Genomic DNA, 10974 nt, shown 5'->3' with positions numbered 1-10974 from the left:
TTGTCCCAGGCCCTGGTTGGGTCGTGTGGGTGGCAGCCACTCGATGTGTCCCTTTCACGTCGATGTTTCTCTCTCTCCCTCCCTCCCACTCTATCTGAATAAAAAATGGAAAAATGTCCTTGGGTGAGGATTGACAAAGAAAACAGCACACTGGTATCTTGAGCGGACACCTGAAGTGGGCAAGGAGACAGCGTTGCACATACCTGGAGAGACCAAGTGCAAAGGTCCATGTTCTGTGTGTTGAGAGGATGTGGCGAGGTCAGTTGGAGCACAGTGAGCAAAGCGGGAAGGGGTGATGAGAGGCCAGGGACCAATGAAGCTCCTGGGCACATATAGGGCCCTTTGGATGGCTGTAAGGACTGGAACTGCGTCTGACTGAGGGGGAAAGCCCTTCACCAGGGTTACAGAACATGTCCAAGTTCCCAGAGCTAAAGAGAGGCCAGGATCAAATCGGGGTCACCCGTTTTGATCTGCATTGTAAAGCCCGTGCAGTCTCTGGACACCATCCTACAACTCAGCCCCACCTCCCAAAGAAGGAAAAACACAAACAGCCTCTGAATGAGTAATCAGTAATAAGTCCAAACATTCATAGTGCTCTTGGTAGCTTTCCAAGCACTTCATTTGTTACCTTTCTGGATCCTAACGAGTGCAGAGTTGGGATCCTGCCAAGCGATTTGATTGCCAGGCAAGTGCCAGCCAGGCTTTCTTACCCTCCACAGCGTCTTACTCCTTGGTCCCCGGGCCTCGAAAAGACGGCTTATCCAGCACCGTCTCTTCAGCTGTCCCCATTGCCAGTCCTGACATTTGGCAGTGGTGGCTCATAGAAATTCAGACCCACCTATGCAGCCCCCAGGGTTCACATTTTGGATTCAACACCAGGATCTCCTGGTTCTTGTCAAGTCTCCTGTCCCCGTGGTGGAAACTGTGCCAGGTCAAGGTGTGCTGACAGCCTCTTGGCACTTTTCACCTTGTGGGAGATGGGCCGTTTCAGGAGCCCAAGGTCAAAGACACTGCGTCCGTGTCCATTTCCTAGTAGCTTGGTCCAGGTCCAATGGCAGTGCTGGCCAGCAGCCGCCCTTGTGAGGGGACAGGCACAGCTGAACTCCGCCTGGTACTTACTGCTCTCGGAATGCAGGGCATTCAGCAGCTGCAGCCAACTCGCAGGCTTTTTATTCCTGCTGCCCAGAGTGGAGGAAGTAGGTTCATGATCCTCCCATGCGTAAAAGGAGGAGGGCTTTATCAATTAAGGAATGGGGCACTCTGGGTGCTTCCAGTTACCTAAAGTTCCTGCACCAGCAAGAGAAGGTCATATAGCAGAGTGTGGGCTTACGTTTGGTCAGACCTGGGTTTAAATCCTGACTTCACGTCATCCGTGTAACCAGGGGCCGTGTTATATACCTCCTCAATGCCTCGTTCCTCATCTATAAAATAGGGGTAGCACCTGCCTCAGGATTGTTCTGTTGGTTAAATTATATAACCAACACCTGGCCTTAGGGTGTGATTAGGGAATGTTTTTTTTTTTTTTTTTTTTTTTTTTAAATCCTCACCTGAGGACATTTGTTTGCGTTTATATTCAGATAGAGCGGTAGGGAGAGAGAGAAAGATCGATGTGAGAGAGAGCTGCCACCCACACAACTCCAACCGGGGCGGGGACAAACGGCAACCGAGATACGTGCCCTTAGCGGAAACCGAACCCAGGACTCTTCGGTCTGCGGGCCCAAGCTCTAACCTATGAGCTAAACCAGCCAAGGTGAAGGTCGTTGTTACCTGTCTGTGGCTTTGGAAATCAGTCCTAGGTTATAGAGACAGGATGGTCATGTGTGGATCAGCATGGTACTTTGTGGTAGATCTGGGACTCAGCCTCCAGGCCCACCCAGGGGCTTTCCCCAGCCCTATTCCTCCAGGAACCAAAGGCGAGCCCATGTAGAGACGGTGCAGAGGCCGGTCCACGGAGAGGCTGAGGCACTTGTCTGGAGTCGCCCAGCTGCAGGGGAGCTGACCTCACACATGGGGAAGCAGGCATAGGGAGAGGCAGGGAATTCAAGGTGACTTAGGTTACAGAGGCCAGGACTTGGCAGGAGGCCAAGTGGTGGTGGTGGGGAGGGAAATGTCCAGGCCTCTGGCAGTTGCAATTGGGGAGATAGTGGAGCCACTCTGAGATGGGGTTCGTGGAGCAGGTGGCCTATGCAGGTGGGTAGAGAACTGGGTTTGCACTCCAACTTGGGGCACTTATGAGACATCCTGGTGGAGATGCCCAGGGTGGAAGGGTTTGGGCAGAGTCAGTGAACAGCTGGGGCTGGAATCCTGGTCTTCAACCCCAAAGCTAAGAGTCCTCACTTAACATTGACCATAGGTTCTTGGAAACTGCAACTTTAAGTGAAATGAGGTTTAATGAAACCACTTTTACTTACTATAGGCTAATTGACAGAAACAAAAGTTAAATTTTCTCAGCCTATTATAGGTCACAAAAACATCACCAGACTTCTAAATATGTCCCCCATATACTTCTAATATTAAACATTGAAATAAATGGAGGCTACCCAGCAATGTGACTCGCTGGTTGAGCACCGGCCTCAGCACCAAGAGGTCACCAGTTCAATTCCTGGTCAGGCCACATGCCCAGGTTGTGGGCCCGATCCCCAGTGAGGGGCATGCAGGAGGCAGCCACTTGATGTTCTCTCTCATCGGTGTTTCTCTTTCTCCCTTCCTCTCTCTCAAATCAATAAAGAAAAAATATTTTTTTAAAAAGAAAGAAATGGAGGCCATACATACATATAAGAAAGAGTAATAAAAACAACTAAGAGAATTATTTTCCAACCTGCTTATTCCAGTTCAGGGTCACAGTGGCCTCCTGCAACAGCTCAAGGTCCCACCCACTCTGAGCAAGACGCCCTTCCATCTTGGGGAGCACTCACCCACTCCTGCACTCACCCAGGCTGGGACAGTATAGACGCTAATTCCCCTAACACACACCTTTGGCATGTGGCGGAAAACTTGCACAGACCTGGGAGAATGTGCAGACTCCACACAGGCAGTGGCCCCTGCTGGGAATTGATCTTTTTCTCATCAACTTTGTAACACATTCTCATTCACTCACTTCCTCATGCATCATTTATTCACTCAACACAGTCTTTTCTCTGCAAAGACCATCGATCCCAAGTGCTGCCTCTTCTCAGGTGCTCATGGGACTCCTGACCCAATTTTGGATGTAACCCAGAATTCTGGAACTGCAGGGCTGAGCTCTTGGATGATAGTTGCCTCGTTTTGCAGATGTGGTAGTCAGCAGCCACCTAAGGCCAAGGCCATACTGGAAAGAGAAACCCCGTCTTGGGCTCATAGTCCAGTGTATGAGGAAGCTAGAGAGAGACATGGAAAGGAAGCTGAGGCCACCAGAGGCTGGTCTGTCTGTAAAACAATGGAAAAAAAAAAGAGGTGCAGTCAGGACTCTGTCTAGCTCTGACTTCAAAAACAACTTCCACCGCAAAGAGGTGTCACTGGTATATTGAGGCAGGCATTGTGTCCAGTTCACTGAACGCCGAGTGTCCACTGTACATGCATTATGGTTATGTGCCTATGAGCCTGGTGAGCAAGAACCCTCCCCAGGAACCCCAGCTCCACAGCCCCCAGAGGCCCGGCCCACAATGCTCCCTTCTTCCAACTGCAGTAAACATGCTGGATCTGGGACACTCCCAGCAGGCCAGCAGGGCTGGTGCTGGGTGCCCACACAGTATTCATGGCACTGATAGTTGAGCTCCTGCTGCTCCACAGTAGAGGCTCGGGCAGCAGTCTGGCAGGAGGACGGGAGGGAGACTGGAGGGCCTGACTTGGGGCTGGGCCCACAAAGCCAGTCTGTTTATGCTCTGACTCTTAGGGGGTGACTGGGAGTTATGGTGGAGAGCATGGGGGCGAGAGCCCTCCCACTACCCCTCATTACCAACCTGGCCAGCTCCCGAAGGCAAAGTAGGCAGAGTGGGAGATGGTTTCTGAGCCTCCCTGACACACCTCTCCCCGAGGACCCAGCGGCAAGGAAGGGCTGTCAGGCTGGGGAGATTTCAGTGACCCAGAAGGTCAGACCACCTTGCGGGCTGTCAGACACTAGACAAGGACTGTTCGTGTCCCACTTACCTGACTGCACACAGACAGCGAGCAAGAAAGCTCTTCCTGTCTGAAACAGAAAGTGAGACTTGTCTGTGAAGATCTAAGAGTTGCTTTTTCCTCTAAATAGAACAGGTTAGAGAGGGCACACCTTGCCTCCAGGCAACAGTACAACCAGGATGGATGTGAGTAACATCACTTATATCACACTCAGAAGGGCCAGGCTGGGAGGGGGTGATTACTGGGGAAGCAGAAGCTTAGCAAGGAAGAGCTGAAATGTCCCAGCTTCGAAGGGGGCAGCACCAGGTTGAATGGAACCTAAGTTCCCTGCCACTTCCCAACCGTGACCGGAGAGTGAAGTCCATACTCCCCTGTGCACTGGCCCCAGGGAAAGACATGGGAGTGGGTGCAGGGGCAGCAGGGAGGTATCCTGACTTTGATCAAGTGGCTGGAGAGGAACAGGGTGGGGCCAGAAATAAGGCAAAGCTGGGATTTTTCAGCTGCAGGCTTGGAAAGAATGTGGAGCCACAGGAACCAGGGCGACCTGCTGCTTCCCTGATCTCCCTTCTTTCTGGGAAACGTCAGGAAATTGCTGATCTGGCTCTGCATCTTCCAATGCCTCCCCGCCTCCCTCTCAGCCTCTTCTCGACGCCCTTTCCCACACCGAGGCGGGCTCCTGACCCCCAGCCACCGCGCACTCCAGCCCCTGTCCAGTCTGCAGGGCAGGCTGCGGGTGAGGATGAAGGATCGCTGTTAGGCAGAGCCAGTGACGGCATGGCCGGTTTTCATTTGCTAAAGGCTGTGCTGGGCACTGCATACATTCATCATTTATTTATTCATTCTACGCCTCCGTGTTCTAGAGGGGATTTTTTTTTTTCTCTTTATTCTCACGCGAGGACATTTTTGCATTTATCTTCACGTAGAGCGGGAGGGAGAGAGGGAAGAAGAGAAAGAGAGAGAAACATCCATGTGGGAGAGACACATCGACTGGTTGCCACCCACACGACCCCAACCCGGGGCCGGGGCCAAACTGCAACCGAGGCACGTGCCCTTAGCGGGAACTGACCCAGGTCTCTCTGGTCCGTGGGCCGACACTTTAACCGCTGAGCCAGACCGGCCAGGGCTCTAGAGGGGATTTAAGGCAAATTCATCACTTATTCATACAGCAAGTCCTCACTTAAAAAAAAATTTTTTTTCTTGCCCTGGCCTGTTTGGCTCAGTGGTTAGTGTCAGCCTGCGGTCCAGAGAGACCTGGGTTCAGTTCCCACTAAGGGCACATACCTCAGTTGCAGTTTGTCCCCGGCCCTGGTTGGGTCGTGTGGGTGGCAGCCACTCGATGTGTCCCTTTCACATTGATGTTTCTCTCTCTCTCTCTCTCTTCCTTTCTCTCCCTCCCACTCTATCTGAACAAAAAGTGGAAAAAATATCCTTGGGTGCGGATAAAAAAAATAAATAATTTTTTTTCTTTATTGTTTTTTTTTTTTAGGAAGGGAGAGAGAGACATGGATGAGAGAGAACATCAATTGGCCGCCTCCTGCATGCCCCCCACTGGGATCGGCCCACAACCTGGGCATGTGCCCTGACCAGGAATCAAACCAGTGACCTCTTGGTACATGGGTCGACGCTCAACCACTGAGCCACACTGGCCAGGCCTGACTATACTTCTTCACAGCTGTGTGGCTTCAAGCAGGCTTTGACCTGTCAGAGCCCTATACTAATCAGTAAATAAGTTCTAGCTCACAGAGTTGTGAAGAATCAATGAGGCAGTGTAATAGTACACACACACACACACACACACACACAATATCTGCTATATGGTTAGTGTTCATAAAGGTGAGCTATCAGTATTATTGCAGATCTCACAGTCCAGTGGGGAGAGATACATATATACAGACAAATGCCATAAAATGTGGGCAGCTGTTCAAATGCCACTTCTTCCATGCAGCCTTCAGGGATGTACCCACAGGCTGGAGATGAGAGGCTCCTCCTGGAAGCCCTGTTGCACTTTGCGTATCTCTCCATCGCATTATTTATCTTGTCTTTCTGTGACTGTTTATTGCAGTTTTCGTATTTGTATCCCACACTGGTCTGCCAGTCCCTCCAGGGTGAGCATTTGGACACTCCTGTGTGAAATCAACAAGGATACCCCTCTGGGTTCCATCTAATTCTAAGGATGGGCTTCTGTGAGACTTGCAGTTGTGGCTTCTGTCTGAGCTTATCAGGGAAGGCTTCAGGAAGGAGGTGATGGCTGAGCTGGGCTTTGAAGCCGGTGTAGGATTTGGAACAGCTGCAATAAGCATTTCAGGGGCAAGGGACAGTGTGATAGGCTGAGACCCAACCTGTTGCACAGAGAGTGAGGGCAGGGGATGACGTTTAGTCCTAGCTCCCCCTCTAAGTACCTCTGCCACCTCAGGCAAACGTATCCCCTCCTTGGGCTCCAGTCTTCCCTCTTGGGCAGCATGTGGTCCTTTCGGTTCTGGAGGGGTTAGTGCAGTGGTTCTCAACCTTCCTTATGCCACGACCCTTTAATACAGTTCATGTTTTGGTGACCCCAACCATAAAATTGTTTTCGTTGCTACTTAATAACTGTAATTTTGCTACTGTTATGTCTTAGGCAACCCCTGTGAAAGGGTCATTTGACCTCCAAAGGGGTCATGGCCCACAGGTGGAGAACTGCTGGGTTAGTGGAAAGGTTGTTTGGTTGGAGGTAAGCAAGCCCACTTGCCCAGTCCGGGATGGATTTTCCAGAGTGAGTCTGTATGTATACGTGGGCAGCAGCATGGTCTGCGGAGAAAGGCTCGAGGTAGCCGAACTAGCCTCAGACATAGCTGGGATTCCAGGGGACCAGGCCTCATCTAGGCAGGCTGGGGCTGAGGATGTCCTGGCGTGCTCAGGGTGTGCTTCTGGCCCAGTGAGGACAGGGGAAAGCTGCAAAGCAGCTGCTACTGCTGCCACTCAAGCCTCCCACAGGCCTCCTGCTGCTCCCAGGCCCCCTCTTCCGAGGTCCCACAATGCTCCTCTTGTCCGCAGCTCTGCCAGGCTACCCCTCAGGGAACAGCTCAGACACCAGGGCCTGAAAAAGTCCCTGAGTCCTGGGGCACAGCTAGATAGAAAAGCACAGTGGTCAAACCCACATGGAACTCGGAGAATCCTAGAATCTGGCCGACAGGAGAGCTTAGAAAACCAAAATCCTAGACTTAGAAGACCTAGGTGCTGAGGCTCCAGGGCCCTGCACTGGAGGGACGGCCCATTTCACAAAGTCGCCCTCTCACGTCATTTATTTCTTTCATGATCAAGTTATACTTGCTCCACCCATCTCGTTCTTGTCTTGCAGTGATCTGCCCGTGGCCCTGGTGTTGTGTGGACAGACTTCCTCTTGTTCATTTGGGGCTGGTTGTTTGAAAACTGGGGCCTGATCTGCTTCTAGCAGCCTTGAATCCCAAACAATGTGTGTCGCTATGAGAAAGTTAAGGTGACTTTTGTTTTTCAAGTGACTGGTTAACACTATGACAGAGCAAGAGTTTAAAAATTAACGAGGAACCGCCCTGGCCGGTTTGGCTCAGCGGTTAGCATCGGCCCCCCGACCAGAGTCCCAAGTTTGGTTCCCACTAAGGGCATGTACCTGGGTTGCGGTTCATCCCTGGCCCCGGTTGGTTGGGGTCGGGTGGGTGGCAACCAGTCGATGAGTCTCTCTTGCGTCGATGTTTCTCTCTCTCCCTTCCTCCCTCTCTACCTCCTGCTCTATCTGAAGATAAATGCAAAAATGTCCTTGGGTGGGGATAAAAAATAAAAATTAACTAGAAACCAATACTGTGATTGCACTTATATGCAGCCTGGAGCTATCAAACATGGAGACACAGAAAGAAGGGTGATGGTTGCCAGGGGCTGGCAAGGGGGAGGGGCATTGGGAGTGAGTGCCAATGGGTATAGAGTTTTGGCGGCAATGAAAATGTTCTGTTCAACACGTTATTTTTATTTTTATTTTTTTATCCTCACCCGAGGACATTTTTCCATTTTTGTTTAGGTAGAGTGGGAGGGAGAGAGAGTAACCGAGAGAGAGAGAGAGAGAAACATCGATGCGAAAGGAACACATCGAGTGGCTGCCACCCGCACAACCAACCAGGGCCGGGGACAAACTGCAACCGAGGTACATGCCCTTAGCGGGAACCGAACCCGGGTCTCTCCAGACCGCAGGCCGACGCTCTAACCGCTGAGCCAAACCGGCCAGGGCTCAACACGTTATTTTTAAAATCCTCACCCAAGGATATTTTTCCATTGATTATTAGAGAGGGTGGAAGGGAGGGAGGGAGAAAGAGAGAAACATCACGTGAGAGGACACGTCAATTGGTTACCTCCTGCGCGGGGCCCTGACCGGACTAGGGATCTGACCTGCAACCCAGGTACATACCCCTAACTGGGAATTGAACCAGAGACCCTTTCGAGCGTGGGCCGACACTCTAACCACTGAGCAACACTGGCCAAGGCTTCACTTCTTTTAAGGCTGTATCCCCAGACATTCTTTTTTCCAGCTGTGCGTTTTTTTGTTTTGTTTTGTTTTATTTTGTTTTTGTTTCTTTTTGGTACGTGCCCCTAGTGGAACCGAACCTGGGACTCTGGTCCACAGGCCGACGCTCCAACCGCTGAGCTAAACCGGCCAGGGCTCAGCTGTATGTTTTTGTGCTGAAACTGAATTACCCGGTCCCGTATTAGTGAACATTTAGGTGAACATCTTTGTATATACATCTCAGGTCCACTGGGATAGTATCTTGAGGCCAGAGTCCTAGAAACAGGCCTGCTGCAGGGCAGGATGGGCAAATCCCTGCTTTTTAAAAATATGTTTTTATTGATTTTTTAGAGAGAGGAAGGAAGAGAGAGAAACATCCATTGGCTGCCCCCTGCACCCCCCTTATTGGAGATCGAGCCCACAACCCGGGCATGTGCCCTGACTGGGAATCAAACCCGGACTTCTCAGTCTATGGGACAACATTCAGTCCACTGAGCCACACCAGCCGGGCAAATCCCTACCTTTTATAGATACTGACATTAAACCTTGGACAAGTGACACCCTCTTCCAGGGTCTTCCAGCACGACAGTGGCATAGAGAGTAGGTAGTGGGTGAAATGGGGCCAGATAGGCATCGTTTCCCATCCGCGGGAACACGCATGGACCTCTGGCTCTGAGAAGCAGCCCAACAAGCCCACCAGCCTCCGAACAGGTGCAGAGTCAGGTGGACTCACAGGCAGGGGGTCTCAGGGCAATGATGAAATCCATTTTCCCCACAGCTTCTTCAGGTCCCCTCCATGGCGGTTCCTCTCCCTTATATCTTTCTGAAAATGACCTTGAGATCTGTGTGAAAATAAATGTAAACCAACTGTAGATCCCGGTTATTCATTTACTCATTTAGTCCCAGTGCTCATTCTATGTTGATTTCTCCCACCCCAGTGGTTCTGTGGGTTTTGTTTTGTTTTGTTTTTTCCATCTAGCTTTTGAACCTCCCTCCTTCACAGCTGCCCAAAAAGCAGGTGGGCAGGAAGAATGGTAAGTGGAAAACATGACACCTCGACCCAAACTAGTTAGGGCCCTCCTCTGGACACCTGCTGTTCGTTGGGCATCCTTTTTCCTTACCCCCTGATCATGCTGGACAAAAAGTAGTGAGGAGTCTGTCTCGTTCATCAGACTAGCCAGCACTTCCCAGCCAGGATCCTGCTCTGATACTGGGACCCCTGCAGCGATGAAGGCCGCCCTGTCTGTTTCCATCGTCTTGATCACAGCACCTTGCTTAATTTTCTTCTGAGCACCTCGGAAGAAATCTTTGCTGGTTCGTTTGTTTACTGCTCATCTTCCCAACTGGAATGTTAAGGCCATGAGGACAGGAACCCTGTCTTGTTCACCCCCATGTCCCCTTGGGCTCCGATGCTCAGTAGTATTTGTTGAATTCATGTTTGAATATAAATGCCTGCACGAGGTCTGGAAGGCGAAGTTTCAAACTGACTACTGTGGTTCCTTCTTAGGAGGGGACTGGAATCGAGGGAGACAGTCAAGCAGGAACTTCAGCTTTATTTTGAATGTTTTGATAAGGAGAATGTATTCACTTCTAAATTGATAGTTCAGAAGAAAGAAAAGCACTGAATGGAATTCTAACCCTTGTCCTAATCCTGAAATTCTGGCATGATTTTGGGCCAGTGACCTGACTTGCCCATCTGTCTGTGGCTTCTGACCTCACCTATAAACAGAGTCTCTCCTCCTACCTGAACCCAGATTTACAGTCTGCACAGCATTTTTCAACTCATTATCTCACCTGATTACCTACAACCCTGGAACACAGGCTTAACAAAGATTATTATCCTGATTTAACAGGGTAGAAAATTGGGGTTCACAGGGGTGAGTTGTCTGCCCTGTGGTTACACTGCTATCGTCATGGAGGCCCTTACTTCCTATCACGGTGAGCTGACTCAGATAATAAGTTTATAAAACCCAGAAATGGCTAATGGGGGCCCAGGGGGCTGTGCCATGTAAGCTATTATTATGGCAAGGGGATCAAGGTCAGATCTGGAGCTCTCTTCAGGGCCCTGAAGGGAGCCCCTTAGGCTGGTGAGGACAGGGTTTTAATGGGAGTCCTGGTAGACTCTGAAGGCCAAGGTGGGTGCTGGTTATCGGGGTCCTCAGGCCAAATCCCCGATTTAATGGAACCCTCCTTTCACTGAGTTGCTTTTCCAGAGAGGACAGGGAAGGCAGGAGGTGACAGTGCAGGCCAGTTAAGGGTCAGGAGGGCTGGCCAGGCAGCCTGGCCCATGGCAGCCCCTTCCTAGGTAGCCTGAGAGTCTACATTCTGGGCCAAGATGGTGGCCTTCAGGTCTCAGACAGATCCAGCGTATGAGG

At 50.9% G+C, this 10974-nt stretch overlaps 1 protein-coding gene across 1 annotated transcript in view; it reads left to right on the top strand.

The window, feature by feature from the left end:
- Window positions 1–7557, top strand: part of EIF3L (eukaryotic translation initiation factor 3 subunit L) — a 38538-nt gene extending 30981 nt beyond the window's left edge. The window contains exon 14 of the transcript XR_004958300.1: window positions 7430–7557. The gene's annotated coding sequence lies outside the window, so the exon portion shown is untranslated. The remainder of the gene's footprint in view (window positions 1–7429) is intronic.
- The last annotated feature ends 3417 nt before the right edge of the window (window positions 7558–10974 follow it).

Source organism: Molossus molossus, unplaced genomic scaffold (assembly GCF_014108415.1).
Source record: "Molossus molossus isolate mMolMol1 unplaced genomic scaffold, mMolMol1.p scaffold_m16_p_10, whole genome shotgun sequence".
Taxonomy (NCBI): Eukaryota; Metazoa; Chordata; class Mammalia; order Chiroptera; family Molossidae; genus Molossus; species Molossus molossus.
This window is presented reverse-complemented; position numbering and strand designations above follow the sequence as displayed.